This window comes from Oryzias melastigma, linkage group LG24 (assembly GCF_002922805.2).
Source record: "Oryzias melastigma strain HK-1 linkage group LG24, ASM292280v2, whole genome shotgun sequence".
Lineage (NCBI taxonomy): Eukaryota > Metazoa > Chordata > Actinopteri > Beloniformes > Adrianichthyidae > Oryzias > Oryzias melastigma.
In genome coordinates, this window is record NC_050535.1 from 22,428,185 (window position 1) to 22,443,866 (window position 15,682).

The following is a 15,682-nucleotide window of genomic DNA, read 5'->3' on the forward strand; positions in this document are numbered from 1 at the left end:
TGTCTTTGGACAGCTCTTTGGTCTGGGCCATGTTAGTAGTTGAGTCTTACTGATTGTATGGAGTGGACAGGTGTCTTTATGCTGCTAACCACATCAAACAACTCTTTCTGATTTAAGAGAATACGTGGAGGTGGACTATTTAAAGGAAGACTAACAGATCTTTGAGGTCTCTGAGCAGTAGCATACAAATACATTATTTAAAAAAATCCTACAATGTGATTTTCTTACAGTGGAGATTCACCTAAGATGAAGCTTTCAGACCTCTCTATGATTTTTCTATGAGACCTTTCAAAATCACAGGGAGATCAAGAACTTATTCAAATGTGCAAACACATAAAAACAACAGGAAAAGGGCAGCAACATCTTTCTTTTTAAGCTGTTCCCATTTATTTCTTTGTCATGCTTGACTGATACAGAGAGTCTTCAGGTGAAATAGAGAGAAAGGAGAGCTTGAAGACTAGAAGTTAATGTTCTTCCTTCATCAGTGCTTCACTTAGCAGTGTTCTTATAATGGAGATGCATTCACTGTCCATGGTGTAACGGAAATGGATGAATCTCTTTGGCCCAATCCAAATTCTTCCCTTCCAAACGGAGAGTTATGAAAAATAGTGTCTCATATTTCAGACGTCACTTTCGTTAATGGCGCCATCAATAATCGCCAGTCCTCTAGCATTAGCGTGGAGCGTCCAGTGCCTGAATTTACAAAACAACAGCGGTTTTATTACTTTAAAAAGGTCACGCTACCGCAAAAAGTTATTACGTAATTTAAATATAAACTTCTGTGGTTCAGAGCACACCCACCTGAAGAAAAGTGGTTTACCCTCACGGGGAGGACTTTATATCCCTCCATTTGGAGGGTCAGATTTAAAAAATAAATTTCCAGGACTCAACCAATTCAAATGGAGGGGACGGGAGAAGTCTAGGGAGAAGGGTAGAATTCAGATTGGGCCTTTGGGCGTTTTTCAATAGTCTTTTGTGAGCAAACTTATAGTTTAGTCATCTGTCTAAAATTGCCTTAAGACAGGGGTGTTAAAGCCTACGCCCTACGGGCCGTATCCGGCCCAGTTATGAAGAAATTTTTTTTTTAAGAATTTTCAAAAAAGAAAGCAAGTTTGTAGCCCATTCCTGTGGCGAGTTATGGTTCTTTAAAGAAATTACCACAAGGCGCTATTCCACCACTAGGGGGAGCAAAGGAAACTCAAGAGATCATGAAATAAACACGATAAAGGCCAAACCATGCCGAGCTTTGGGAGAGAAAGGGAGGTTAAGGCCAAAATGTTTTTACAACATAGATTGAAAGCTTTAGGTGTAATTTCAACTATAAGAATAAATTTAGTTAACAAACTAATCAACACAGTTTTGAATGAAAAATGTGAAAAAAAAATTCCAGGCGAAAATCCCAGATTCCTTATTTGGGCCACATATACGATCAGTTTCTGTTGGTAGAGGAACATCACAGACCTCACAGCTCCATGTGACCTTTCACATGTTCTCATACAGACAGTAATAGTTCTTCAGTCTGTCTGTGTAGCTTCAGCTTCCAAGCAGCCAAAAAAAAAGAATTTCTCTCCTAAGAGCACTGCTGTCCATCTTACATTTTTCCTTGAATTCTCATTTTTTTTCTCTTTTCTTTTACTGTTTTTTTTCCTCATAAACTTTCCCTGTTGTGTTTGTGAGGAATAATAAAAGGTTTTAGGGAGAAGTTTGATCCAGCTGGACTTCAGGTCGGCTGGAATCTGCTCTCAGGTGGGGGCGTGTCTGTCCACTCTGCTGCTCGCCTCTCCGTATCCCCTCTTGAGTTTATTATCGGGATTGCTGTAATGTCAGATGTAAAACATGCAGTCTGTATAAAATCGATTAAACCTTTTTTTTGTGAGATCCATTTAATTTTAAATGCATCGGACTCTCTGAATGAAAGTGTAATAATAAGTAATCAGACTACTAGGTTGTTTGAGGCATTTTTTCAAACTAAGAAAAAAACAAGACAAAAACAAAGATACAGATAACAAGGTGAACAAAGGTTATGGTAAATGGCGTATACTTGTATAGCGCTTTCTACCCTCCTTCGAGGGCCCAAAGCGCTTCACAGTCACAGACCCATTCATCCATTCACACCCATTCACACACTGGTGGTGGCTCCGCTGCCAAACACTGGCGCCAACCTCCCACCAGAGACAATTCGGGGTTCAGTGTCTTGCCCAAGGACACTTCGACACATGGGCGGGCAAGGCGGGAGTCGAACCCGCTCACTTCTGATCAGGAGTCGACCGCCCTACCACTGCACCACGGCCGCCCCTAAACCACGGCCGCCCCTATATTGCTATTATGTTACTGGTCCGGCCCACTTGAGGTCAGACGGGTGAATGTGGCCCCCAAACCAAAATGAGTTTGACACCCCTGCCTTAAGAGGAAATAAAGTTGGTTTGTTCCAATCAGCCAGCATGTGCATACATGTGACCTTACACACACCCCCACCCCCACACACACACTACCACACACACTACCATACAGGCTTTGTGAGATTTTGCTACAACGTTTTACAAGGACCTCTTCAATCTCTCATCACTCATCAGTCTTAAGCCTTGGCTGATGTATTTCCCCATCAGATTAAAAGACGGTTGTGCAAAAATGGATTTTAAAAAAGCTGACAGACGAGCAGGCTGGAAGCAGCAAGGATAACACTATGTTTGTCTATTACTGCTTATTATTGTGTGATTGCTTAATAAGCATTCACACTATAGTGATTCTCCTGCTCCTTTCTGCACTGTTCTCAGTACGTAAAAACTCAATCACACTTTCAGACATTTCAGCAATCTTGGTATCAAGACATTCAGCTCGTTCAGGACATTTCTGTTTGTACTTTTGGTATTTATAATCTTTATAGTTTTTGAAATATTGAGCAACAAAGACCCCTTGGAAATAAATGAGAAACTCTCCAAATTTCATAAATGTAATTCGATGAGCAACAAGTCTTTAAATATATTCATGGGTTATGTTTTCATCTTTTATTATATATTTTTTTTAAATTGAAGTTTAGCTAATTTTTTAGCAACATGCTAACAATTTTGACTAATTTCGTTCACTGAGGAATTTTAGTCTATTTTGAAGTTTAGGTAGTACTTAAGCAATGAAATACCTTTTCGGCTAATTTGGCATCTACTAAGGTTTTTTTTGGCTAATTTGGAGTGTAGCTCATATTTAAGCAACATGCTAACGTTTTTGACTAATTGTTATCTACAGAGGTTTTTTATAGGCTAATTTAGAGTTTAGCTTCTATTTCAGCAATAGGCTAACCTTTTTGACTAATTTAGTTTACTGAGGAATTTTAGGCTATTTTGGAGATTAGCAAGTTTTTAAGAAACTAAATATTTTTGCAAAATTGGCATGCATTGGGGATTTTCAAGCAATTTTACCACAAATTTTTCAGAATTTTAGGCCAACTCAGGGCTCTTTTAAAGTTCTTTAACAAAATTTCCAGTCTTTTAACAAATTTAACATTTTGCAAATAGCTTTTTCATTTTCAGCAAATCTCTTCAACAATTAAAGTAAATTGTGTTGCCATTTTCTGCAAAAAGCTTCAGCATCTTCAGCGACTACTTTCAGCCAAAAGCATTCACACTAGTATTATTGTAAGTAATGCAACTTTTCTAGTTTCTATTAAAAGGGAACTGGCATTTTGTTGGGGTGGGGGGTGGGCAATGACAGATCACTAAACATGAGTTTTAATGAGTTCTTGGATTTCGCCTTTGTGTTAAAACAGAGAAACTAAAACTAGAGACCTCCACATCCTAACAGTTAGGGGATTCTTGGTAAAGACTTGACTTGCAGCCATGATAAACACACCAACAGTTGTGTTGTGATCAATGTGTTCACACCATTCCAAGTTAGCTGCAGCAGCATGCAGTGTTTGACCCGGGAGATAAGGTTGGAGTAGGAAAAGCTTTGCACCGTCAGCATTCTGCACAGTATATGAGACCCAGTTAAGTTCAAGGGTTCACCAAGAGTTCATTAACTTCCCTTTGCCTTTTTTGAACAGGCAATTTTGTCCAAGTTAAGGTTGTGTTGAGCTGAAGCTGCAGATTCATTCAAACTGGTAAACAATGAGGCATTGTTGCCGTTGTCCAAGTGAGTTGTACTTGCTGAGCAACCAGTGAAACGCTGGTGGTAAAACGACAGAGCAAAAACACAGCAAATGAGTGTGTCCTGAGAGAAAGGAGAAGGAAAGGGGCGGTGCAATATGTCGGACTCCATGTCAGGGTGAGGTCATGATGCATGGAGCAGAAGTGACACACAAACTGTTGAGCATGCACACGTTTCTATGGTAACTCCAAACAAACACTCAATAGAAATGGTGACCCCACCCCAGCAGAAAGGAGAGAAACCAAGGAAAAGAACCAGAAAAAAGACACAGAAGCAACTAAAGAACCAATAAACTGGAGGAACATATTAACCCTTTAACTCTGGAGCTCCAGTGTTTATGTTCTATGATTTACTATAACTTTATAACTGTTACCACGATCATTCCTGCAGATTCTACAGGAGAAAAGTGGCTCGTCAAGCTGCTTTTCTACTTTAGAATGTGCAGGAATGATTGTGTTAACGGTTGAAAAGTTACAGTATGTTAAATATTTTGTGTTTTAGCGTCACCAGTGACGCCTCAGGTGTTAAAGGGTTAACAGATACAAATATCAAAAGGTAATTCTATTCACCCTTATGTGAAGAGAGCGTTTTTCAGTAGTATTTATGCAGCACTAAATCTGTGTTGAGCTTCTCTCTTGGTCGTACGGACCGGAGAAAGCCCGGGTAGAAAATACAGCGCTAACGCTAACTTTCTACTCAAAGACATAAACACCCTGACATCAGTTGTTAGGGAAGGAGCTGTGGCCCAAATTTTTAACTTATCACACTATTATCACTGTGTTTTGCAGGTGTATTTGATGTTATGATCCATGTTCTGAAGGTTGAAAATGTTGCTTGTATCAAAGATGCTAGCTGGAACCTATCATCAGAGTACTATGAAATCGTCTATTTGAAGGTAAATTTTTGAATGCAATTGAGATGTATTTACCATGTATGTCATCTAAAAATAATAAGTCGTAGTTTCATTAGAAAAAATGATAAAGGTTGTTTTTTTTAGCACTTTGAGGTGTTTTAATAGGTGAAGGACTTTGTTACTAAACTTTATCACTCATTCATGCCATTAAACTTCATCAGTCTCCCTCCTTTCTGGTCTTGGGTGACAATCATTTACAAGCTCTGTTATATAGATTTGATCTCAGAGGCAAAATCAGAAATCACAGATATTTAGAAGCTGCTAATTTGACAGCAATGCCTTACCTGTAGCAGTAGGAGGCACAATTGTTGCACTATTTACAGATTAATCTTAATAGATAATACCTACTTAAATATACCACAAGGTTAATTATTTTTAAAGCTTTAATTTGAGCCATATTTTATAAAAAATATACAAGAATTTAGTGTTTGATGTCTGCCTGTCCTCCATTGAAACAGACTCCATGACTCAATGCATAACAATGCGTGCACGTCTCTGTGTATAGCAGGGAATAGACACGGGCCAATCAGGTAATGTATATCAATGCGTGTGACGCCTCAGTGACATCAGAAGGCGGTAAAGGCCTGCCCGCCCTCTCCATGTTTCCAGCCCTGTCAAACTAAAGTCGCTCACACACATTTACATGTCAATCTCACATCATGCTTGGACGTGTGGCAAATTCTCTGCCTGACGCTTGTGCAAACGTGTTTATAAGCTTGGTGTTCCAGACGCAAGTGGGAGGAGCTACCGCCTAATATTTTTTGTCTGATCGCTACATGGAGTCTGTGTATATTTGGAAGAGACAGATGATGTTTAGAGATCAGGTTTATTTATTTTGAAGAAGCATCAGTAATTCTGTCTCTATGTCTGGGTTCATGAGATCATTCAGACTCTCCCAGTACAGCATGTGTGTCAGAGTCACGGCCCGGGGTCGGACCCGGCCACATCGTTTTATACCATTATTATTAACGGCCTGATTTTATCTTGTAACATCCCAGTTTTGACAGAATTTGTCATACAGACAGAATTTACCTGTGACAGAATTTAATGGAGAACAAAATAATGAATGTTATTTAAAGTTTAGCTTGTTTGTATTTATATTTATGTTTTAAAAAGTTACGTTTTGAAAGTTTAAAAGTTTTAACAATTTCATTTTTTATGTGTTCAATAAATGTTTATCGTGTTCGGCCCGCATCCTACTGTGTGTTGTGGATTTTGGCCCCCAGTGCGCTTGAGTTTGACACCCCTGCCTTACAGGTTTGACCCTTTTTCACGCACAGACTCCCCACATACACCCATAGGAACAGAATATTACACAATGATTCCTGGTAAAGCAGATTCATCCTATCCTGTTTCCAGTGCACAAGAAGAATATAGTCTTTTCTGAAACAGGTCAAACAGATTAACTAGCAATGGACAAGAATACACCCATGTCCCAAATTTCTAACAGATAATTGAGTTTCTCTGTGACCTACAAGTGAGTCTGTGAAGATGATTAGCATGGTGATAGCAGATGTTTTCCTGTAATCTAGTTCAGTGAAACTCACATAAACATAAAATAACACTTTCTGTCTTTTCACTGTCTGCAGCATGTGCTGACAGACTGGTTAATGACCACGCACACTCATGCATTCATCCAGGCCTCCTTTAGTGTGGCTCCTGGCCGAATGCCATGCCCCGCCCCCATCCTCCGGATTCTGCATCTCGACAGGAAGTTTTTCTTTTCTTACACACACAAACACGTGTTTGTCTCTCTAACAAAGAGGATGAGTGATACGCTGAAGCCCTTCAGGCTCTCATAAAACAACAGTAATACGGAAACAGAGAAGAGAACTGAATAGAATGAAATACACTGTAACTGAACAGACTATACCTGGGGGGGCTTGGATTGGTGGTCTCCCCTAAAGCACCTTAAGTGGGGAGAAGCAGAAGCTTTAGGTCAGGATGCAGATTGGAACGTTTTTCAAGGAAGTACTTCCCTTTTTCATTTAGCTCTACGTGTTTTTGATGAATAAATTGTTGTTTTGTTTGCTGAAAACCTCCCCTGGGTTATATAGCAACACCATGACTTTCAATATTATGCCACTTTTATTTATTCATAAAGTTAATATTTTGCATCACTGCGTGATTTTGTCATTGACAGCGCAGATCATTGGCAGATCTGACAGCACAAGGAATTGTGGGATACTGTTCCCTTTGCCTGTCTGGGCAGATTGGGGTTAAGGTGTGGGTCTTGTCCGTGTTTCTTGTTGTCTGGATGTTTTACTTTCTTTTGCCATGAGCCATTTTATCCTGTTATGTTAGAAGTCATTCTAGCTCAGGGTGTCAAAGTCAATCACACAAGGGCCCAAAATCCAAAACACACTTCATGTCGCGGGCCGAACATAAACATTTATTGAACACAATAAAACTCAATTTTAAAAACTTTAAAACTGTAACTTTTTAACATATTTATGAACTAGATATACAGCATTACCTGTGATAATGCTAGTGTGAATGTTGTAAGCTGAATTTGACCGGTGGAGATGATAATGCTGATAGCTGAAGATGCTGAAGCTAATAGTCACCTAAAAATATTAGCTAATATAGCAAATATTTTAAAACTTTAAAATCATACATTTTTAACATAATTATGAACTAGATATACAGCATTACCTGCGATAATGCTAGTCTGAATGCTGTAAGCTGAATTTGAACGCTGATAATGATAGTGCTGATAGCTGAAAACGCTGAAGCTGATAGCCAGGTAAAATTTTAGCTAATTGCCAAAATAGGTTAGCTAAATTAGCCATAACAGCTAGCATGTAAATACAAGCCTAACTCTTGACTTTGACACGTGTTACAGACCATTTAATGAGCCCATGGAGAAAAAAAAATTGTCGCACCTTTTTCTTACAGGCATTACATGTCGTAACAAACATTTAAACCACACGTGCGCTCTTTGCAGCAGCCTGACTGATAAAAAGGAGACAATTAGACATTCAGAGTGTAGTTTGTGTGGACATCCACTGGGCAGTTGTGTGTCACATGCACCCCCTGTGGGTGCAGCATTTGCATGTGGTCAAAAAGGACTCTCTAACCTGCAGCACCTGTACAGGTCAAGCCCTGTTCAGATGCATGTGACTGAGGAATAAATCTAAAGTGACAAAAGGATTCTGTTAACTTGGAGCTTTTCTCATACACTGCAATTTGGAAGTGTTTGTTAAAGAGTCAAACAGACTGTTGACCCTCGCCTCTGTGGGAGGAACATCTGAACGGCATTCACAGACGGTTTCAGAGCAATTATTTAAAATGTTTGACCAGCATGAGGAGCATTGTTTACACAGGACTCCGACACGAAATTATCAGAGAACTGCAGCTTACCTCAACATCAAAGCATCTTTCCCAGAAATAAAGGTTTCAAATCGTTTGTTGTCCAGATGTTTTGTTCCAATGCATGAGAGTCTGTAGTAATTGTGAGAGCCACAAACATTCTTTAACATACTGTAAGTTTTCAACTGTTGATAGGATAATTCCAGTAGATTGTGAAGGAGAAAAGCGGCTTTTCTCCTTCACAATCTACTGGAATCACCGTGTTGACGATTGAAGACTTACAGTAAATCAAAGACACTGGAGCTCCGGTGTTAAAGGGTTAATGATGAAATATTTTGGGACTAATGTAGAAGAAGTTGGACTTCTCTGTTTGACCTCTGCAGAGGACACATGGTAGCTGCTAACGCGCTGAGACAGGCGAGTCGGGAAGCTTTTTTTGTTTTGGTGGTTTTAGCAGTGGGTCTCTGTCATTATCAGCTGTAATTACTGGCTAATTAGCAGTTTGTTTGTGGCGGTCTGTATATGTTGTCGGATCCTTTCTTGTTTTATGTTGGTTTACTTCTCTGATTTTTGAGAATGAGCCTTGATTATTTAAACACCACTGTCCAACCGTTTGACTGTGGGAAACCATCACATTCAAATGCAATGCAACAAAGAAATGTGGCTTTTCCTACAACAGCCACGTTTTCCTCTTTATAAAAGCCAACAGCATCTTGAACTTGTCCATGTCTATCTAGTGTGGGATTCCTGTTTGCCACACTTTGATATCAACGCTCTTTATTGGTATAATGTTAATACAACGGTCACTAAAAACTTGCATTAATGATCTGAAACTGTGTTTTTGTGTAGTCTGTGCAAAAGCTTTTTTTTTTTTTAAATTAAACACTTTCTGGCATGTAAGTGAAACTAAAGTAAAGATTAAAATCGCTAAAAGCTCCATCAACCTACAAACCCATCAGGGCTGTCACGGTTAGTCGACGACTAATCGACTATTGAAATAGTCGATTAGTCGTTTCTTTATTTTTTTATTTTATTATTTTTTTATTTTATCTCAGCACCACAAAATTCACTTTTCTTATAGTTTGAGTTAATGAGACCAAAACTCGATCTTTTGTGAAAAATAGTTTCAAATAAAGGATGGGTTGATAAAATTGATTAATCGATTCTAATAGATTTAAGCTAAACAGATCAATAATTGATTAATAAAAATATAAATCGATTTAGCACATAAAGCTAAAGTCCACTAGTTTGATGCTAACATTTAATGGAATTTCCCAAAGGACGGCTAATGCTAACGCTCGCTCGACCTAAACATATGTTGCTGACTAAATGAACATCTTTATATGAAATTTCCAAATTCTTTTAAGGAATTTTTTCAAGTAACCATTTGTGATCTAAAACACATTTTTTTGCTCATTCTTTCTTCTTCTTCTGGAATAAGGTGTAATGCTATAGCGCGATCGCCACCTAGTGGCCAAACTGAAGCAGGAGAAGCAGAACAATGTTTACAATCCAAAAAAATGTGTTTCAAATCAATTCAGGCTCTTGTAAAGCAAATTGAATAATTTCTGGAAATTATTTTTGATACTGCTTCAGATGCAGACAAAAACCCACAATGATATTTTGCTGTTTTTTTCTATTTTACATTTTTGTCTTTCGCAGAGTAGATCCATAATGGACATTGCATATCTCTTTCTTTTAAGCTGGACACAGAGTTGGTAAATGGCGTATTCTTCTTTAGCAGGTTTCTATCTTCCTTGAAGCACTTTAAAGTCACCGTCTCACACACTGGAGCTAACCTGGAACCACCAGGAGCAATGTGGGCGTCACTGTCTAGCTCAGTAACGTTTGGACAGATGGGCGGGCAGGGTAGGAACCAAACCTCTTCCGATCAGAGGTCGACCGCTCTTCCTCAGCACCAAACCTTTTTGTCCTGCTGTATTCACTAGTAGGCTGGTTTGCTACGTGTAAAGATCATGGAGCAGGTACTACTCTGCATGTCTTACACTGAAACCCCTGGCAGCTCGAGCTAAACGACCACTTAACCTTTCACCCTTGAAGATAGATAAAGGTAGTGGACAAATTCAATCTCAGCACTCAAAGTCAAATATATTATTTTATAAACCTGTTAGTTAACTGGATTTCCCGAAGTTCTGGTGCACAGTACAGTCGTCTAAAATTCCTTTGAAAATGCATTTTAACATCCTCAAAGCAGAATTTGTGCTCATAAATTGGAAACACAGGATTACAGTCGCAGTAGCAGACAGATGGACGGCAGAATCCCACACTGGCACAGAGGACAGATGTAGGATCATGAACGGCTGTTGTACCGCACATGGACTGCATCCTGAAGTTTACCTGTGCTCACCTGCTTTGTACTTCTGTGCTATCATAAGCTGCTCTAAAAGAAATCCGATCCTGTGTGATGAGTTTCTGTGTGACGACAAACAAATTTAGCTATTATCTAAATGGTAAATGACGTATACTTATATAGCGCCGTTCTACCTTCCTCGAAGACCCAAAGCGCTTCACACTCATTCACTCACTGATGGCGGCTCCGCTGCTGAACACTGGCGCCACCTTCCACCAGAGGCAATTTGGAGTTCAGCATCTTTTTTGTGATTATTCACACAATTTACAGGTTTTTTTCTAGATGTACATGTTTCTAGAGATGCGATGTTAACATTGTTTGACAGTTATCAGAGAGTTGACGACTCAATTGTCTTTTTTTGTCTCTAATACATCAAACCATTGAGGTTGGTGCCACCAAGTTGATCAGATTTCAGTATGAAGTATTAAAGCTGTTACATGAGAGCTAAATTTTCTTTTCATCTCTATTCCAACTTAAACGACGCTTGTGATTCTGTATGCACCTGAACATCACTAAACAGTTTATTTGAGGGAAAGTAGAATCTGCAGAAAAACTAAAACTTCTTCAAACGTCTTCTTGTGTTTAAGCATCGCCTCAGAGGTTAAAGGGTTAATCTTAGTAGAAGGAAGAGCTAAGCTCCTTCAGTGTCCGTCCTCACCCGACAGTGGAAGTTTATCACAGTCTGAACCTTTCCTTGCTGTTCATGCTTCAGTGAAGCCCAGTTTCAGTGACTGTTTAACCGCCTCCAGCTGCACAGACAGACAGTCACAGCATTGTTCCCTGAAAACCATCCAGGAAGTGACTGTGAACCCGTCTCGGTGTTAAACACTGGCTCCCCTCTAAAGATGCGTTTAGCACCTCAAAAGGGGTTAGAACTCCAAGACACCCACAGACCAGCAGGAAACCTAAAGAGGAAAATATAACCAAGTGATGCATACTAAAGATAATAGCCTTCTTGCCTTTCCAGACCTTGAATGCAAGGTCTGGAAAGAAGTACCCGGAAGGCCGGATCCGGCCCCCGGGCCTTGACTTTGACATGTGCTTTGACTGTCCTCAGAGAACAGTGCGACCTCTGGGTGACGTGGGTAAATGGTCTTTAGAGCTAAAGTAGAAAGAACATTGTGAAAATGCATTATTCATCATGGATCAGTGCTTCCAAGCCCCATTTTCCTTCAAAGTTTTTATCTGCTTTTTTTAACACATTCAGACAAAATCTTGGACGTCCCACACCAAACCGGTTTGACCGTAGGTTCCTGAATTGCATCCTTTCTGTTGCAGCCACGCCTGCAGGCATGCAGCCTCCTTCCTTCTGACATGCTTTGTTTTTGTCTGCTGCTTATCACAGGGTCAGAGTGGATGACTTCACATGTAATTCAGGGTTAGTGTTGCAGTCCTTTAATAATGTGGAGGAGTGCTGTGTTGTGCAGAGGAAGGTTGATGAAAGCAGTTGTGGAGATATAGTTACAGCGTCATCCTTAGTGGAGTCTAAGGACACAAGACAAGGAAAGGTGAAGAACAGTCAGCTTCTGTCTGCAGGAGACAAACTATACTTACATGTTGTTTACAGATGAGTCTGCTGTTATCAGCAAGCTGAATATAGATGTGTGACACTCCCTGAAGACACACCAACGGTCGATGAAGGAAAGAGGTCTCCAGATAAGTAACAAACAAGGACTACACTTATTAAAATATAGCTGTTCTGTCATTAAGAAACTATAAAAAAACAGGGAAATAACATGTCATGTTTCTGCTTTTAACTTAGGATGCACAATAATATTGGTACTGAGAATTATTGACAGATGAAGAACAATTATGACTCCATCACATGACAGTCTTCTCTACTTTTTAGCCCCGCCCATCCTGCTAGTTTCTGTCTCGTGTTAGTGATGTCACGGCTCAGCGCCTGCCAGAGAGCTCTTCAACACCATGGCGCTGTTTTCATCTGTGTGGGCTTAGTTTCTACAACCTGTGACTCTTTGACCCCTCCATTGTGGCTCTCTAGTTAAAGTCAAATAAAACATTTTTTAAAAGTATAACTTTAAAATATAAGTAAGTAGTAAACTTCACTCAACTCATTCACAAACAGTTTAAAGACATTACGCATCAAAAGCTTTCTGAGCACCGGATTTTCTATTTTTAAACAAATTCAAGGATTTTAAGTGTTTGTAAAAATGTCACTGAAATAGCTCTGATTTAATTTTAAATTAACAAATTTTTGTCTGAAAATGGAAAATCAAATGATTTGTTGCATTGATCCTATATAGGTTGTGTCTGAATCCCCCCTAACTACTAAAAAACTATATAGTGTGGGACTATATAGTTCCCTGGATTTTAAAGACAACTCGGATGCTCACTATTTGTCTTTTTCTTTTCTAAACACCAGATATGATGTCACCGATTTCATGAAGTGAATATCAAATCAACACGAACATTTCATAATGTTTATTTATGACTTCTGTGTTCTGATGGTGAAAATGTGGTTGGTTTATTAATAAAATAGATTTAAACATGTTTTTTTGTTTGAAATTGTTGTCTATATTCACTCATAGTGAGCATTGATCCACGCTAGTTTTTCACAAAGACTTCTGGGAAATTTCTAGTGCACTCAATTTTGGAATTAGTAGATCTGGACAGCTCTAGAAGATGGTCAGCGCTCTTTATAGTGAGTAGGGGGGAATTTGGACAAAGGTTAAGTGATCCTATGTGTCACAGGATGTATTTTATTTTGAAAGGAAGTGGTGTCAAATCTCTGACAAAAATGATCAACTATTTCAAGTAAAAAAAAGGTTGCAGACCCCTGGTTTAGCCTGTTGGATGCAAATGATACACTGGCTTTCTGCTATATATGTTTAACAAAAGTGTCACAAGGAGCTAAAAAAAGTCAGACTTTAACACCAAAAATCTCACGTCACCTGAAAATCAATCACTATGATGTGAGGAAAGGATACTGTTGTGGTCATACATTTACATACACTTATAAATAATAAAATGTCATGACTGTCTTGAGTTTCCAGTTATTTCTACAACTCTATCAGAGAAAAATCAGAGTTGTAGAAATAATTAGAAACTCAAGACAGACGTGACATTCTTTTCTTTATAAGTGTATGTAAACCACATGTGACAGTCAAGGCCCGGGGACCCTCTGGGTAATTCTATCCGGCCCTCCAGATCATTTTATTTTATTGTTATTAATGACCCGATGTTATCTTGATCTTATTTATAACTTGTATAATTTTGACAAAATACATTTTTATGGAGAGTAAAATATTGAAAGTTATTTTAGATTTAAGTTGATTTATTCTGGAATAATATTCCTGCCTTTATTATTCAGACTTGTGTTAAAAAGTTACAGTTTTAAAGTTTAAAAAATTGGCATTCTGCTAGCTTTTTGGACTATTTTGACATTTACTAAGATCTTTAAGGCTATTTTGGCGTTAAGCTAATATTTTAGCTACACGCTAGCTGTTTTGGCTAATTTAGCCTTTTCTCTTAAGTTTTTGTAGTTACAGTTTTAAAGTTTTAAAAACATACTTACAATAAATATTTATCTTGTTCGGCCCGTGACCTCAGGTGTGTTTTGGATTTTTCGCCCTTGTATGTTTGAGTTTGACACTCCTGAAATAAACTTTTGACCACAGCTGTATAGCTGCCGTCAGTTCTAACGTTTTCTAGTGAGCAAACAGACGACTGTTAGGGAGTTGTTAAATAAATGTAAAAAATTAAACAAGAGTCACCAACGAGCTGAAGAGATTAAAAAGAAAATCATGGAACTAATAGCCTTCTCCAACCAGCCGCTTTCTTTCATGGAGAACTTGACTTTTCAGCAGCTAACTATTTGGAACCATGGGGTAAAAAACCTAGCCAGTATTACTTGTTACACTCCTGTTTATCAGACTCTTCCAACACATTCATTCTTTGCTTAAGTAAAATGTAAAACACAGCAGAAAAATCAAAAAACTATCTATAAAATATCTGTTGGTTATCAGAAACAAGGAGCTGGGACCTATTGGTTATTTGTATTAGTCATAAAAACTCAATATTAACATGACAATGAGATGTCTGTGTGGTTGAACATGGCTTAGAATCTCTTTACCATCTACACAAGTTTCATGAAAAATCATTGCAAACTTTTGGCATTCACATGGTACTATAGTGTAGTTTAGTTTGAGAAGGGTGTTAATCTGCAGTTAAACCAGGAGGGGTCCCTTAAATGTTTTAACAAGAAAACCTGTTAAAAGTCATAGTTTTCCACAGTTGAAGCTGTTTTTGTGTTTGGGAATGCTGTCATGAAAGAAGAGCACAAGGCACATGTTTGGGTTTAGGACTAAGAGGACTGAGACAGAGCAGCTAACACAAAACACTTTAGACACAAATCTTTTGAATATTCAACCCAAAGTTCCTTATGTCCTAAAGTTAAAACTGATCTGTGTTCTGGCGTCTTTAGAAATGGCAACATTTCTAAGCGTGACGCTTTTCTCCTTCATAATCGACTGGAATTATCGTGTTAACGGTAGAAAAGTTACAATAAATGAAAGACCATAAACACTGAAGCTCCGGTGTTACAGTAAGATCTGTTCTGTTGATATTCTCATTAATGAGATAACTTCATAGAAAAAATGAATCCAATTATTCAGCCGTGGATAAACAGAGGCTTCCTGTAAGGAACTGCCCAGAATCTAATTTCATACAGTAACGGATGGAGTAATTTGTTGGAGCGTGTCGTTGTGGCCTTTTGCAGAAAGGTCACAGTTGCAGTGAAAGCGAGCGGGTCACGAGGCATTTGTTGGATGCTAGCTCTTGCTTGTCAGCACAAACCAGCTGCAGCCCATCAGGCAAATACTGATTTCCTCCTCATGCATGCAATGTCTTTCAGAGGAATCTGTTGTCTTGAGTTGCCAAAGCCTCATCTAGGAAGCACAGGCCGCACAGCCTGTGTTTAGATGGCT

The 15,682-nt window shown here is 38.8% G+C and overlaps 1 long non-coding RNA gene across 1 annotated transcript; it reads right to left on the minus strand.

Moving 5' to 3' along the window:
* Positions 1–11,974: 11,974 nt before the first annotated feature.
* On the minus strand, positions 11,975–14,525 carry LOC112137271. Its single transcript, XR_002917515.2, has 3 exons — positions 14,272–14,525; positions 12,291–12,350; positions 11,975–12,221 (listed from the first exon to the last, which is right to left on the minus strand). It is a non-coding gene; the product is annotated as an uncharacterized LOC112137271 (long non-coding RNA).
* Positions 14,526–15,682: the final 1,157 nt, after the last annotated feature.